Consider the following 17,061-nt stretch of genomic DNA (forward strand, 5'->3'; position numbering starts at 1 on the left):
TGAATCCTAAAATTTGTTGGGCAATTTCTCCCGAGTACGCCGATACCTCATATGTGGGGGTAAACCACTGTTTGGGCACACAGCAGGGCTCGGAAGGGAAGGCGCGCCATTTGACTTTTTGAATGGAAAATTAGCTCCAATTGTTAGCGGACACCATGTCGCGTTTAGAGAGCCCCTGTGTGCCTATGCATTGGAGCTCCCCCACAAGTGACCCCATTTTGGAAACTAGACCCCCCAAGGAACTTATCTAGATGCATATTGAGCACTTTAAACCCCCAGGTGCTTCACAGAAGTTTATAATGCAGAGCCATGAAAATAAAAAATAATTTTTCTTTCCTCAAAAATGATTTTTAGCCTGGAATTTCCTATTTTGCCAAGGGTAATAGGAGAAATTGGACCGCAAATGTTGTTGTCCAGTTTGTCCTGAGTACGCTGATACCCCATATGTGGGGGTAAACCACTGTTTGGGCGCACGGCAGGGCTCGGAAGGGAAGGCACGCCAATTGGCTTTTTAAATGGAAAATTAGCTCCAATCATTAGCGGACACCATGTCACGTTTGGAGAGCCCCTGTGTGCCTAAACATTGGAGATCCCCCACATATGACCCCATTTTGGAAACTAGACCCCCAAAGGAACTAATCTAGATGTGTGGTGAGGACTTTGAACTTCCAAGTGCTTCACAGAAGTTTATAACGCAGAGCCATGAAAATAAAATAAAAATTTTATTTTCTCTAAAATGATTATTTAGCCTGCAATTTATTATTTTCCCAAGGGTAACAGGAGAAATTTGACCCCAAAAGTTGTTGTACAGTTTCTCCTGAGTACGCTGATACCCCATATGTGGGGGTAAACCACAGTTTGGGCACATGTCGGGGCTCGGAAGTCAAGTAGTGACATTTTGAAATGCAGACTTTGATGGAATGCTCTGCGGGCGTTACGTTGCGTTTGCAGAGCCCCTGATGTGGCTAAACAGTAGAAACCCCCCACAAGTGACCCCATTTTAGAAACTAGACCCCGAAAGGAACTTATCTAGATGTGAGGTGAGCACTTTGAACCCCCAAGTGCTTCACAGAAGTTTATAACACAGAGCAGTGAAAATAATAAATACGTTTTCTTTCCTCAAAAATAATTTTTTAGCCCAGAATTTTTTATTTTCCCAAGGGTTACAGGAGAAATTGGACCCCAAAAGTTGTTGTCCAGTTTCTCCTGAGTACGCTGATACCCCATATGTGGGGGTAAACCACTGTTTGGGCACACGTCGGGGCTCAGAAGGGAAGTAGTGACTTTTGAAATGCAGACTTTGATGGAATGGTCTGCGGGCGTCACGTTGCGTTTGCAGAGCACCTGGTGTGCCTAAACAGTAGAAACCCCCCACAAGTGACCCCATTTTGGAAACTAGACCCCCCAAGGAACTTATCTAGATATGTGGTGAGCACTTTGAACCCCCAAGTGCTTCACAGACGTTTATAACGCAGAGCCGTGAAAATAAAAAATCATTTTTCTTTCCTCAAAAATGATGTTTTAGCAAGCAATTTTTTATTTTCTCAAGGGTAACAGGAGGAGAAATTGGACCCCAGTAATTGTTGCCCAGTTTGTCCTGAGTACGCTGATACCCCATATGTGGGGGTAAACCACTGTTTGGGCACATGTCGGGGCTCGGAAGTCAAGTAGTGACGTTTTGAAATGCAGACTTTGATGGAATGGTCTGCGGGCGTCACGTTGCGTTTGCAGAGCCCCTGGTGTGCCTAAACAGTAGAAACCCCCCACAAGTGACCCCATTTTGGAAACTAGACCCCCCAAGGAACTTATCTAGATATGTGGTGAGCACTTTGAACCCCCAAGTGCTTCACAGACGTTTACTTATGTGGACTTCTTCTTACAGCCATTGGCCATGAGGCTTAAATCCTTCCTTAGGGACTCGACTCATCTTATCCAACTACTGCAAGATCTTTGTTTACCACCAGGTACGTTGGTAATAACCTTGGATGTCGAGTCCCTATATACCAGCATCAAGCATGATGTTGGATTGCGAGCGGTTTCCTTTTTTCTTGATCTTAACACCACAGGAGATAGAGAGCATGACCAATTTTTACTTGACCTTCTGCTCTTTGTCCTCGATAAAAACTACTTTGTCTTTGACAGGTGTTTCTATAGACAAATTAAGGGGACCGCTATGGGGGCACGCTGTGCACCTTCCTACGCGAACCTTTTTTTAGGGTGGTGGGAGGAGTCGGTGGTGTATGAGCATGTGGCCTATGGAGAGAAGTGCCTTAAGTGGCTTCGATTTATTGACGACATTGTGATGTTTTGGACAGGCACCGAGGAGGACTGCAATCGGTTCATTGCTGATTTAAATGACAATCCCTTTAATATCCGACTTACGTCATGTATGTCATATACCTCGGTGGATTTCCTGGACCTAAGAATAAGCTTGGTAGGCTCCAATGTCGTCACTACTTTATTTCGTAAGCCAACTGCGACGAATAGCTTGTTACACTATTCTAGCTTCCATCCTAGGCACCTCAAGAATGGGATCCCCACTGGCCAATTCTTGCGTCTTAAGAGGAACTGCAGCCTGACGTCTGATTTCCATCATGAAGCAAAGGCTCTCACAGATCGTTTCAGGCATCGGGGCTATCCAAAGAGGATAATCTCTTCTGCATACCAGAGGGCTTGTACAAGCCCACGTCCGGACTTACTTCAAAGACAGACACGTGAGTCGAATGCACCGTTGGGTATTGTGACCACCTTTAATAACCAGTGGCAGGACATTTATAAGGTTCTACACCGTAGCTGGGGTACCCTTCTGAGTGAACCCAAATTGGTACCGTTTATTTCGGCCACTCCCAAATTGATAGCCCGACGAGCAAAAAATCTTAAAGATCTGCTTTGCCACAGCCATTACACACGCCCTACATCCAGATTAAATAGAGGAACGAGAGTTTTTGGAACTTTTCCGTGTGGTAGCTGCAATGTGTGCCAGTTCATGGTGGCTCAGGATGGCCTTTCGTTAACTGTTCCTCCTTTTCAGATTACGCCGAAAAAAGCCTTCTTCAATTGCAAGACCCATTCACTCGTTTACGCCTTAATTTGCGAGTGTCAGAAGATCTATGTGGGACAGACTACGCAGATGCTGCGAAGAAGAACGCAGCAACACCTATCTAACATTGCCACGGCAGCAAGGGACCGTGAGAGAGATAAGGGAATCTCATCGGTGGCCACCCATTTTTTGGAGTACCATGGTGGACGGACAAGGGGACTGAGGGTCATGGGACTGGAGGCCATCCCACAAAACATTCGGGGCGGTAATGTGGTCAGGAGTCTGTTGAGATGCGAGTCGAAGTGGATCCACAATTTGAACTCTTTAACCCCACATGGACTAAATGAGGAACTACTCTTCACTGGATATTACAAACAACTTTAATAATTGTGGTAGTGATCTATAAGCATATAATAACCTGTCATGTGCATTTTTGTTTACGTGACTTTTCCTTCCGTTTAGGTCCAGAAACACCTCGTGGTTCTAAAATGTAGTATACGGATGAACTAGTTTCTGTCCGTGAAAAACCATGGTTTTTCTTTACATAGCCATAACTATAGGTTTATAATTAACAATTATTAGAAAAAGAAGGGGATTGAATGAGGTTTTGGAATCTGATCAGTTCTGTTTAATTTGATTGTTCCATGTCGACTGTACGCCATACCAACTATTGGCCATGTATGCATTCATATTCCTGTATCTATGATTGTTCTATAATTTGAGTCATGTACTTACATCATGGCTGATATCTTATTAAGTGTAATTCACGTGTGTGGAATTTGGACATTACTATGTCCACCACTTTATGACTGTTATATTCAATCTTACCCCCCTTTTTTCTAGGATAACATCTTATGACATATGTAAATCTTTGCTTGTTTATGGCTTTCCTGTATGTCGTTGTCATCTACCCAGTTGCCCTATTGAGTGCCATCCTAATATGGTCCCTTTTCGTGTTTCCTTATGCCTGGTGTTCCCAGCACCCTCTTTATGCGTATCGCTTATGTTTGCCTGCCCAGTCTCTTTGGGGTCCGCCTCTGGCCCATGGCGTTTGTTTGTGCATGCGCGTTGGGCCACTGGCGGACATCTTGGGACGGGTGGACCTTTACTTCATTGCGCTTACTGCGCATGCGCCGGCGTGCTGGGCTCTGGTCTTGGTGGCTTCCGCAGTACTGGGCCCGCCTGGTTTTGACTGCACGCGCGCCGTTTCGACGCGTGCGCGTCTGCTTCAGTGCGGGCGCATTGCTGTAGAGGTCCCCGCTCTGCGCAGCCGCCGGCGTCTCTGGCCACTTCCGGGTATACGGCACATGTGGATCCCCCGCACACCTCCTGTCTCCAGCTGATCCCATTCGGTTTATCAACACTAAGGTATTTAACCACACTACGCTAACACTAGCATGACTGCCCCTGAAGAAGCCAGTTTACTGGCGACACGCGTTGGGCGTTAGTGCCCGGTGTCTACCCCCTACCATTGCCATCTGTTATTTTATCCTGCCATTTTTGCCAGAAAACGCTGCTTCTGGAAACCTGATTCACTTTTTCAGGTAGTATAGGATTCTCTACTTTGTCCGAAGTTATCCCCTGTAGGGTTCTATAGGGGTCTTTTGGTATTAGGGTATTGTTGCCCCTTTAATATACCTTTTGTATACATGGACTAGGCAGCTTACACATATTGGGGGACACTGTGGTTAGACCTTATTTTAGGTCTTTGTTCTATTTGTTTTGTACTGTGTAGTGCAATTTTAATTGTTTTTATATCTCTTTTTTGTAGTGTTCTTGTGTGGTGTATCAATAAAACTGTGATATTTTGTTATTATTGGCATGGTGATCCCTTTTTTGTGCATGCTATACTTTTTTCTTGTTGTTTGTTCACAGACGTTTACAACGCAGAGCCGTGAAAATAAAAAATCATTTTTCTTTCCTCAAAAATGATGTTTTAGCAAGCAATTTTTTATTTTCTCAAGGGTAACAGGAGAAATTGGACCCCAGTAATTGTTGCCCAGTTTGTCCTGAGTACACTGATACCCCATATGTGGGGGTAAACCACTGTTTGGGCACACGTCGGGGCTCGGAAGGGAAGGAGCACCATTTGACTTTTTGAATAAAAGATTGGCTGGAATCAATGGTGGCGCCATGTTGCGTTTGGAGACCCCCTGATGTGCCTAAACAGTGGAAACCCCTCAATTCTAACGCCAACACACCCCTAACCCTTATCCCAACTGTAGCCGTAACCCTAACCACAACCCTAACCGCAACACACCCCTAACCACAACCCTAACCCCAACACACCCCTAACCCTAACCACAACCCTAATTCCAAACCAACCCTAACCCTAAGGCTATGTGCCCACGTTGCGGATTCGTGTGAGATTTTTCCGCACCATTTTTGAAAAATCCGCGGGTAAAAGGCACTGCATTTTACCTGCGGATTTACTGCGGATTTCACCTGCGGATTCCTATTGAGGAATAGGTGTAAAACGCTGCGGAATCCGCACAAAGAATTGACATGCTGCGGAAAATACAACGCAGCGTTTCCGTGCGGTATTTTCCGCACCATGGGCACAGCGGATTTGGTTTTCCATAGGTTTACATGGTACTGTAAACCTGATGGAACACTGCTGCGGATCCGCAGCGGCCAATCCGCTGCGGATCCGCAGCCAAATCCGCACCGTGTGCACATAGCCTAATTCTAAAGGTATGTGCACACGCTTCGGAAAACGCTGCGGATCCGCAGCAGTTTCCCATGAGTTTACATTTCAATGTAAACCTATGGGAAACAAAAATCGCTGTACACATGCTGCGGAAAAACTGCACGGAAACGCAGCGGTTTACATTCCGCAGCATGTCACTTCTTTCTGCGGATTCCACAGCGGTTTTACAACTGCTCCAATAGAAAATCGCAGTTGTAAAACCGCAGTGAAATGCGCAGAAAAACCGCGGTAAATCTGCCATAAATCTGCAGCGGTTTAGCACTGCGGATTTATCAAATCCGCTGCGGAAAAATCCGCAGAGGACCAGAATACGTGTGCACATACCGAAACCCTAACCCTAACCCTACCCCTAACCCTACCCCTAACCCTACCCTTACCCCTAACCCTACCCCTAACCCTACCCCTACCCCTACCCCTAACCCTACCCCTAACCCTAACCCTAACCCTAGTTCTAACTCCAACCTTAGTGAAAAAAAAAAAAAATTCTTTATTTTATTATTGTCCCTATCTATGGGGGACAAATGGGGGGGTCATTTACTGTTTTTTTATTTTGACCACTGTGATAGATTATATCACAGTGATCAAAATCCACATTGGAACGAATCTGCCGGCCGGCAGATTCGGCGGGCGCATGCGCATGCGCCCGCCATTTTGGAACATGGCGGCGCCCGGGGAAGAAGACGGACGGACCCCGCCAGGATCGGTAAGTATAAGGGGGGGAGATCAGGGCACAGGGGGGGGAGATCAGGGCACGGGGGGGCGTCGGAGCACGGGGGGGGGAGGGATCGGAGCATGGGGGAGAGTGATCGGTGTGCGGGCGGGTGGATCGGTGTGCAGGGGGGGTGGATCGGTGTGCAGGGGGGGTGGATCGGAGCACGGGGGGGGATCGGAGTGCGGGGGGGTTTGATTGGAGCACGGGGGGGTGTGATTGGAGCACGGGGGGAGCGGACAGGAGGACGGGGGAGTGGAGCACAGGACGGAGGGGAGCGGGCCACAGATCGGGGGGCTGGGGGGGCGATCGGTGGGGTGGGGTGGGGGCACATTAGTATTTCCAGCCATGGCCGATGATATTGCAGCATCGGCCATGGCTGGATTGTAATATTTCACCATTTTTTTAGGTGAAATATTACAAATCGCTCTGATTGGCAGTTTCACTTTCAACAGCCAATCAGAGCGATCGTAGCCACGAGGGGGTGAAGCCACCCCCCCTGGGCTAAACTACCACTCCCCCTGTCCCTGCAGATCGGGTGAAATGGGAGTTAACCCTTTCACCCGATCTGCAGGGACGCGATCTTTCTGTGACACAGCATATGCGTCACAGGTCGGATTGGCACCGACTTTCATGACGCATACGCTGTGTCACAGGTCGGGAAGGGGTTAATGTGTGTAATTAACAGCACCTGTAACTTACCTGTGGCACCTAACAGATGTTGGCAATAACTAAATCACACTTGCAGCCACTTGACATGGATTAAAGTTGACTCAACCTCTGTCCTGTGTCCTTGTATGTACCACATTGAGCATGGAGAAAAGAAAGAAGACCAAAGAACTGTCTGAGGACTTGAGAAACCAAATTGTGAGGAGGCATGAGCAATCTCAAGGCTACAAGTCCATCTCCAAAGACTTGAATGTTCCTGTGTCTACCGTGCGCAGTGTCATCAAGAAGTTTAAAGCCCATGGCACTGTGGCTAACCTCCCTAGATGTGGACGGAAAAGAAAAATTGACAAGAGATTTCAACTCAAGATTGTGCGGATGTTGGGTAAAGAACCTCGACTAACATCCAAACAAGTTCAAGCTGCCCTGCAGTCCGAGGGTACAACAGTGTCAACCCGTACTATCCATCGGCATCTGAATGAAAAGGGACTGTATGGTAGGAGACCCAGGAAAACCCCACTTCTTACCCTGAGACATAAAAAAGCCCGGCTGGAGCTTGCCAAAACTTACCTGAAAAAGCCTAAAACGTTTTGGAAGAATGTTCTCTGGTCAGATGAGACAAAAGTAGAGCTTTTTGGGCAAAGGCATCAACATAGAGTTTACAGGAGAAAAAAAGAGGCATTCAAAGAAAAGAACACGGTTTCTACAGTCAAACATGGCGGAAGTTCCCTGATGTTTTGGGGTTGCTTTGCTGCCTCTGGCACTGGACTGCTTGACCGTGTGCATGGCATTATGAAGTCTGAAGACTACCAACAAATTTTGCAGCATAACGTAGGGCCCAGTGTGAGAAAGCTGGGTCTCCCTCAGAGGTCATGGGTCTTCCAGCAGGACAATGACCCAAAACACACTTCAAAAAGCACTAGAAAATGGTTTGAGAGAAAGCACTGGAGACTTCTAAGGTGGCCAGCAATGAGTCCAGACCTGAATCCCATAGAACACCTGTGGAGAGATCTAAAAATGGCAGTTTGGAGAAGGCACCCTTCAAATATCAGGGACCTGGAGCAGTTTGCCCAAGAAGAATGGTCTAAAATTCCAGCAGAGCATTGTAAGAAACTCATTGATGGTTACCGGAAGCGGTTGGTCGCAGTTATTTTGGCTAATGGTTGTGCAACCAAGTATTAGGCTGAGGGTGCCAATACTTTTGTCTGGCCCATTTTTGGAGTTTTGTGTGAAATGATCAATGTTTTGCTTTTTGCTTCATTCTCTTTTGTGTTTTTTCGTTTAAGACAAATTAAATGAAGATAATAATACCAAATAATTTGTGTTTGCAATTATTTTCAGGAAGAAACTGAGTATTATTTGACAGAATTGCAGGGGTGTCAATACTTTTGGCCATCACTGTAGATCTAATAGGATTCTCTATTTAATAGCTTTTTTTATAATTGACTCCTCTGTGAGGTTTATAAACCTTCTCTATACCATAACATTTAAAAAATGTGGTATTTCCCTTATGTTCCCTGGCAAAATGCTTGGATGCGGCTGAGGTACCCACAGCTGCGATATTAGTGACGTTGGAAGAGATGGCGGCAAATGCGGGTTTTTAAAGGACAACTTGTGCATCCTGTATACTGCAATTAACATTGGATGCAGTATACCTGCCAAGGCAAACAGGATCATGGGGTGCATTAAAAGAGGTCTGGATACACATGATGAGAGCATTATACTGCCTCTGTACAAATCCCTAGTTAGACCGCACATGGAGTACTGTGTCCAGTTTTGGGCACCGGTGCTCAGGAAGGATATAATGGAACTAGAGAGAGTACAAAGGAGGGCAACAAAATTAATAAAGGGGATGGGAGAACTACAATACCCAGATAGATTAGCGAAATTAGGATTATTTAGTCTAGAAAAAAGACGACTGAGGGGCGATCTAATAATCATGTATAAGTATATAAGGGGACAATACAAATATCTCGCTGAGGATCTGTTTATACCAAGGAAGGTGATGGGCACAAGGGGGCATTCTTTGCGTCTGGAGGAGAGAAGGTTTTTCCACCAACATAGAAGAGGATTCTTTACTGTTAGGGCAGTGAGAATCTGGAATTGCTTGCCTGAGGAGGTGGTGATGGCGAACTCAGTCGAGGGGTTCAAGAGAGGCCTGGATGTCTTCCTGGAGCAGAACAATATTGTATCATGCAATTATTAGGTTCTGTAGAAGGACGTAGATCTGGGGATTTATTATGATGGAATATAGGCTGAACTGGATGGACAAATGTCTTTTTTCGGCCGTACTAACTATGTTACTATGTTACTATGACGTATACAACATAAGATGTGTTACAAATTATATAGTCCTTGATTTGATAAATTGATTAATTCTTTTGTTTTCATCGCATGTTCACATGTTGTGCAGCGATTTGCTCCGCATTTAAAGAACCCTTTAAAATCTAGCCATTTTTTGTTTTTAGATGTTTGTTCCATCTGACTGGAAATTAAACTAAGGTCTCTTTTCCACTTGAGAGAAAAAAAAACGGTCCGTAATCTGGACCGAAAAAAAGGGATGAAAAGTATGTGTTTGTAATGCGAGTTCAATGCGATTTTTTTAATCGCACCATCCGTTTTACATCCGTATGACATCCGTATGCAATCCGTTTTTTTCTCTGCAACTATTTTTATACAGTCATTTACAGGACTATTTAGAGTGTTATATGCCACAGAATGGTAAGGTATCCGTAAAAACGGATGGAATACAGATGGTCCGTATTCCATCCGTTTTTTTTTCGCACCCATTGACTTGCATTGGCGAGTCTCGTCCGAGACTCGCAGCAAATCGCAGCAAGCTGCAATTTTTTTCTCAGTCTAATTTCAGCTGAGAAAAAAATCACAAATGGAATGTCACGTATTGAATAACATTGGTCCGAGTGCAATCCGATTTTTTATCGGATTGCACTCGTCCATTTTTCTCGCAAGTGGAAAAGAGGCCTTAGGGATAAAATGGATCCCAATGTGGGTGCTTTTTTTGCTACATTCGCTTTGTAGCAAAAAAAGCATTTATCTAGTTAACAGCTGTGGGTGGATTCCGATTCCACCCACAGCTGTATAGATCAGCTGTCATGTGCCCAGAAAGGTGCGGGCTCAGCACTGGAGCCCGCATCAAGCAGGGGGGAGTTTGACTTGGGAGTACTATTACGCTTAATGTCAGAAAGGGTTTAAAAAGACTTCAGATGCTATTACAGCAGCATATATCAGGTCAATAAAATTTGTCACAGTGAGATTCAGGAATAGCACTTCCTTGTATATCATTTGAATCTCTGCATTAGCGCTCATAGACTGAGACTACGATTTCAATTTTCATTCTACTTGAACGCTGAATAAAGTAGCAATAAAATTAGCTTTTTCTAACTCTATGTGTAAACAGCTGTGTACACCTTACTGTAAAATCCTAAATTGGAGCTCCTTGGTCCGCCCCCTGAGATTTTCTACTGACTCCACCTGCTTCACTCACATCCTCTATGCTGTGTGACTTCAGGAAAGGATCAGTCAGTGAAGCAGGCGGAGGCGAGACCGTGTGAGAAATAGAGCTGGGATGACGCAGGCTTCAAATCTACAGCCTCATTTGCATATCAATTCAAATGCTTTACTGGACTTTGAAAGAGCTACATGTGCATACAGACAGTTTGCTGTGTAAAATCCTGCAGATAGAATCCCTTTAAGTGCTTAAATTGAATTTCAACTCAAATTGGCTTCTTCATTTAATATCTTATTAGATTAACAATTCCTTTTTTATTTTAAATTACATCTTTGAAAAATGACTGTCATTTTTGAAACCAGCATCTGATACTGTCTATTAGATCAGTTCCTGCAAAAACAATAACTTGGCATCAGTAAGTCATATTTTGACCACCCAAATAGCTTTTTTTAATATAAATAAAATCAATGACAACACTGTACAAAAAAATTAATCATCTATTAGCATTAAGTATTCTATTACAATCCATTGAAAACTATGGCATAATACTGATGGTTTCGATGTTATATTACAGTTTTCAGATATAATAATATCAAAACAGATAACTGCACATAGTAAGATGTTTGCATAAAAATGTAAAATAAAATGTATATATGCAGAAGAGCTGGGAAATAAATAAAATATATTTTATTTTCTAATCTCTCAAAGACAATTAGCAAGAAATTGCAATGACAGATACTTATGATCTTTTGTCTAGTTACTAATTATCATAAAAGAATGTCTCAACACAATTAATACAACTGCATTAAGAGTATTCATGAAAATATTTATCCAATAAAATAATGTTGATATTATATTTAAAGCTCCAAGATTCAATTCCGTGATTACTGACCAGCTCATTCCAAAAGCTGAAACTTCACAGCCTCCCCATAAATAATAACCATACTTAAAGTAAATGTATACATTTTACTTGCCTTTGTGAGAGGATGCATTATTAATCTCCTGCCGCTACCTGGTTGTTTAGTGTATTTTCGCCTTGAGAACACAGCACGATCTACTCTGAACCGTGTGGTGCAGGAAGTGTTGAATTTGAGGACAGCTGGCAATAGGCAGAGCATAAGGAAGAAGTAAGACAGTGAAATATGACTGTACAAATACTGAAACAGGAGTAATAAAGTCTTGCTTAAAGGTACGCAGGATATTTAAATATGACAGATGTGTGTATTTACAGAAAGTTGGACTATCTATAACTCACTATTCCTCTACCCACGCTAATAGTGCCCCTTAAGTGCCACAGCACAGTAATAATGCCCAGTTGATGCCTGCATACAGTAATAATGCCCTCATTTTGCTTCCATGTGGTTGTAGTGTCCATTTGCGCCTTCGAACAGTAATATTGATGCATTTGTGCCTCCATATGATAATAGTCCCCAAACAGTAATCTTTACCATTTATTTCCCAAATAGCATTTTTCCTATTTATGCCAAAAAAAAACCAAACTTACAGTAAATGCAATTGGGAGATATTCTATGTCGTGATACATGTTAATTCGAAAGCTGTAAATACTTTGGAAATGTGTGGGTTGTGACATTGTTAATGGTATACTACGGTTTACAGTCACCCATTTTAAAATTGAAGCCACTGTCAGTAGGAGCACAAATAACATAGCAAAAAGTGCATCATCCTCATCTGTCAAAATGGCAAACATAATTTAAACTAAACATTAGTAATGAGTGAACAGTAAACTGCTCGATGCTCAAATAGAGCATGTCCGAATTCTCGGGTGCTCTACTTGAGTACTGAACAAAATGTAGGTTAATGAAGCCGTGGAGCATATTTCCGGAAGACCTGCGTTAGATGTACTAGCTGTCCACCTATTGCAGTTTGGGAGGGATAGCTTCAAAAAGGGGGGAAAGCTTTTTGGTCTGCAGCATCATTAGGGCAGGTACTGAAGCCCTTGACGAATAATTACCATACTTGTGCTGTATTTTGCTCAAACCGGTAATAATATGAAAGAAGTGTGCTACATTGTTGGGATCACCAAATAAAATAATGTAAAATGATTTCTTGAAAAAGACTAATCAAACAATGACATATAGTGATAAAAACAATTAGGCTGGTGGCATACTAGCGTTTGGACATTCTTGCCCATTATTACTTGCAGTTTTTCCTATTTTGCTCACACACCATTCTCCTCCTTCTAGTTTGGTGTAGTGCACTGTGGTTGCGGTTACAGAAGCAGCACAAGCCTCTCCTTCACACTTTTGGGCCCACTGTTGAGATGGCTTTACACTTATTTTGATTAAAAAAAATGGTGTTTACAAAGTACCCTACCTGATTTATACGCACTATTGCTTTTACATACAGCAGGGTGTATGTTCACTGTGTTTCTACCTTAGGTTTTGTCTGTTGGATGGCCAATATAAACATGCTCCTATTTTGCATGCATATCAACTAATACTCCAATTCATTTTATTTTTCAGGTTTCTGCACGGCCTCCCATAACTTCTTATTTGCTGTGTATCCATATTCAGGACCATGTTTTGCTTGGCCCTCAAATTGATGTCTCCTTGACACATGGTAAGGTTTTAATACTAGAGGTTAGGACCATTCCAAACTTTGCTACACCTTTGACGCTGGTGCAATGACTTTTTAATTCAAAACTGTGTTTACTAAGTATCCTATGTTATTTATATGCACTACAATTATTTATTTACTTAAAGCAAGGTGTATGTTATTTTTTTCTGTCTTATGTTTCGACACTTCAGTGGGTAGATAATTAAGGTGTAAATAACAAAATCCCTTAGACTTCCACTTGAAAAACTTTGTCTTCTATGTTTTCTTTAGGCTACGTTCACATTTGCGTTGTTGGGCGCAGCGTCGTCGACGCATACCGACGCATGCGTCATGCGCCCCTATCTTTAACACGGGGGGCGCATGGCATGCGCCGGTATGAGTTGTATTGCGTTTTATGACGCATGCGTCAATTTGACGCACCAGACAGGGTGCGGAAGATGCTACTTGTAGCGTTTTCCCTGCGCCAAAATTCAAGAACATTACTAGTTTATGGCAACGCATGCATCAAAAAACGCAGCGTTGTGTTTTGCGTTGTTGGTTGCGTCGACGACGCTGCGCCCAACAATGCAAATGTGAACATAGCCTTAGTGCTATAATATTCAAGTGCACACTTTAAAAATACATTTGTGGAGACATGGGGAGTTCGGCGGGCGACCCAATCCACATGCCGAAACTGCATAGGCCAGGGATCACCCCACTGAATGCCCACTCTTGTTTTACCGTGGGCATAACTTTACTCACACAACATAGGATGAGGGTAAAACAGCGCAGCAATACTTTATTACATAGTAACATAGTAATATAGTTAGTAAGGCCGAAAAAAGTCCATCCAGTTCAGCCTATATTCCATCATAATAAATAAATACCCAGATCTACGTCCTTCTACAGAACCTAATAATTGTATGATACAATATTGCTCTGCTCCAGGAAGACATCCAGGCCTCTCTTGAACCCCTCGACTGAGTTCGCCATCACCACCTCCTCAGGCAAGCAATTCCAGATTCTCACTGCCCTAACAGTAAAGAATCCTCTTCTATGTTGGTGGAAAAACCTTCTCTCCTCCAGACGCAAAGAATGCCCCCTTGTGCCCGTCACCTTCCTTGGTATAAACAGATCCTCAGCGAGATATTTGTATTGTCCCCTTATATACTTATACATGGTTATTAGATCGCCCCTCAGTCGTCTTTTTTCTAGACTAAATAATCCTAATTTCGCTAATGTATCTGGGTATTGTAGTTCTCCCATCCCCTTTATTAATTTTGTTGCCCTCCTTTGTACTCTCTCTAGTTCCATTATATCCTTCCTGAGCACCGGTGCCCAAAACTGGACACAGTACTCCATGTGCGGTCTAACTAGGGATTTGTACAGAGGCAGTATAATGCTCTCATCATGTGTATCCAGACCTCTTTTAATGCACCCCATGATCCTGTTTGCCTTGGCAGCTGCTGCCTGGCACTGGCTGCTCCAGGTAAGTTTATCATTAACTAGGATCCCCAAGTCCTTCTCCCTGTCAGATTTACCCAGTGGTTTCCCGTTCAGTGTGTAATGGTGATATTGATTCCCTCTTCCCATGTGTATAACCTTACATTTATCATTGTTAAACCTCATCTGCCACCTTTCAGCCCAAGTTTCCAACTTATCCAGATCCATCTGTAGCAGAATACTATCTTCTCTTGTATTAACTGCTTTACATAGTTTTGTATCATCTGCAAATATCGATATTTTACTGTGTAAACCTTCTACCAGATCATTAATGAATATGTTGAAGAGAACAGGTCCCAATACTGACCCCTGCGGTACCCCACTGGTCACAGCGACCCAGTTAGAGACTATACCATTTATAACCACCCTCTGCTTTCTATCACTAAGCCAGTTACTAACCCATTTACACACATTTTCCCCCAGACCAAGCATTCTCATTTTGTGTACCAACCTCTTGTGCGGCACGGTATCAAACGCTTTGGAAAAATCGAGATATACCACGTCCAATGACTCACCGTGGTCCAGCCTATAGCTTACCTCTTCATAAAAACTGATTAGATTGGTTTGACAGGAGCGATTTCTCATAAACCCATGCTGATATGGAGTTAAACAGTTATTCTCATTGAGATAATCCAGAATAACATCCCTCAGAAACCCTTCAAATATTTTACCAACAATAGAGGTTAGACTTACTGGCCTATAATTTCCAGGTTCACTTTTAGAGCCCTTTTTGAATATTGGCACCACATTTGCTATGCGCCAGTCCTGCGGAACAGACCCTGTCGCTATAGAGTCACTAAAAATAAGAAATAATGGTTTATCTATTACATTACTTAGTTCTCTTAGTACTCGTGGGTGTATGCCATCCGGACCCGGAGATTTATCTATTTTAATCTTATTTAGCCGGTTTTGCACCTCTTCTTGGGTTAGATTGGTGACCCTTAATATAGGGTTTTCATTGTTTCTTGGGATTTCACCTAGCATTTCATTTTCCACCGTGAATACCGTGGAGAAGAAGGTGTTTAATATGTTAGCTTTTTCCTCGTCATCTACAACCATTCTTTCCTCACTATTTTTTAAGGGGCCTACATTTTCAGTTTTTATTCTTTTACTATTGATATAGTTGAAGAACAGTTTGGGATTAGTTTTACTCTCCTTAGCAATGTGCTTCTCTGTTTCCTTTTTGGCAGCTTTAATTAGTTTTTTAGATAAAGTATTTTTCTCCCTATAGTTTTTTAGAGCTTCAATGGTGCCATCCTGCTTTAGTAGTGCAAATGCTTTCTTTTTACTGTTAATTGCCTGTCTTACTTCTTTGTTTAGCCACATTGGGTTTTTCCTATTTCTAGTCCTTTTATTCCCACAAGGTATAAACCGCTTACACTGCCTATTTAGGATGTTCTTAAACATTTCCCATTTATTATCTGTATTCTCATTTCTGAGGATATTGTCCCAGTCTACCAGATTAAGGGCATCTCTAAGCTGGTCAAACTTTGCCTTCCTAAAGTTCAATGTTTTTGTGACTCCCTGACAAGTCCCCCTAGTGAAAGACAGGTGAAACTGCACAATATTGTGGTCGCTATTTCCTAAATGCCCAACCACCTGCAGATTTGTTATTCTGTCAGGTCTATTAGATAGTATTAGGTCTAAAAGTGCTGCTCCTCTGGTTGGATTCTGCACCAATTGTGAAAGATAATTTTTCTTGGTTATTAGCAGAAACCTGTTGCCTTTATGGGTTTCACAGGTTTCTGTTTCCCAGTTAATATCCGGGTAGTTAAAGTCCCCCATAACCAGGACCTCATTATGGGTTGCAGCTTTATCTATCTGCTTGAACCACAAAACAAGCAGATAATACATAGAACAGTCCCAAGATGGTGCACATAAACAGAGCCTCACCCTTATACTGACCAGGATAAGAGCACAGTATGTTACATCAAATGTGAACTTACAAAGCAATATTACAGGCTTACACATGCAAAAGTCTGTTTTCTTGACCAAACAGAAAGAAACACATATATTCAAAAGTCAGCATATAGATAACATTCTTTCTGTATGGCTGAAAATAGACGTCTGGTTAATTAAGAACAAATGCTGTGCCCTCACAACATTATAGCAAATTGTGTAAAATAGTATTATTTTATTTAAAAATCAAAACGGAACATGTTAAAATGATAAGTACCCATTGTCGCAGTGCGGTGCCAAGGGCCCACCAGTAATATCAACTACGGGCCTCCCTTTTTATCTACTTGCAAGTAAGACTTTATCCTCAGTCACAAAATTCTATAACAATAATCTGGATTGATTACTAAATGAATAGGATGCTACCTTTGTCAGTACATAGTGATTCAAGTATATTGTACCAAGTGCTGCTAGTATGAGAGGCTGGTGAGCCACTTCTGCACAGGATCCCA

At 42.8% G+C, this 17,061-nt stretch overlaps 1 long non-coding RNA gene across 1 annotated transcript; it reads left to right on the plus strand.

The window, feature by feature from the left end:
• Positions 1 to 2,064: 2,064 nt before the first annotated feature.
• Positions 2,065 to 3,456, plus strand: LOC138641417 (uncharacterized). Its single transcript, XR_011313826.1, has 3 exons — positions 2,065 to 2,434; positions 2,506 to 2,714; positions 3,032 to 3,456. It is a non-coding gene; the product is annotated as an uncharacterized lncRNA (long non-coding RNA).
• Positions 3,457 to 17,061: the final 13,605 nt, after the last annotated feature.

Source organism: Ranitomeya imitator, chromosome 6 (genome assembly GCF_032444005.1).
Source record: "Ranitomeya imitator isolate aRanImi1 chromosome 6, aRanImi1.pri, whole genome shotgun sequence".
NCBI lineage: Eukaryota > Metazoa > Chordata > Amphibia > Anura > Dendrobatidae > Ranitomeya > Ranitomeya imitator.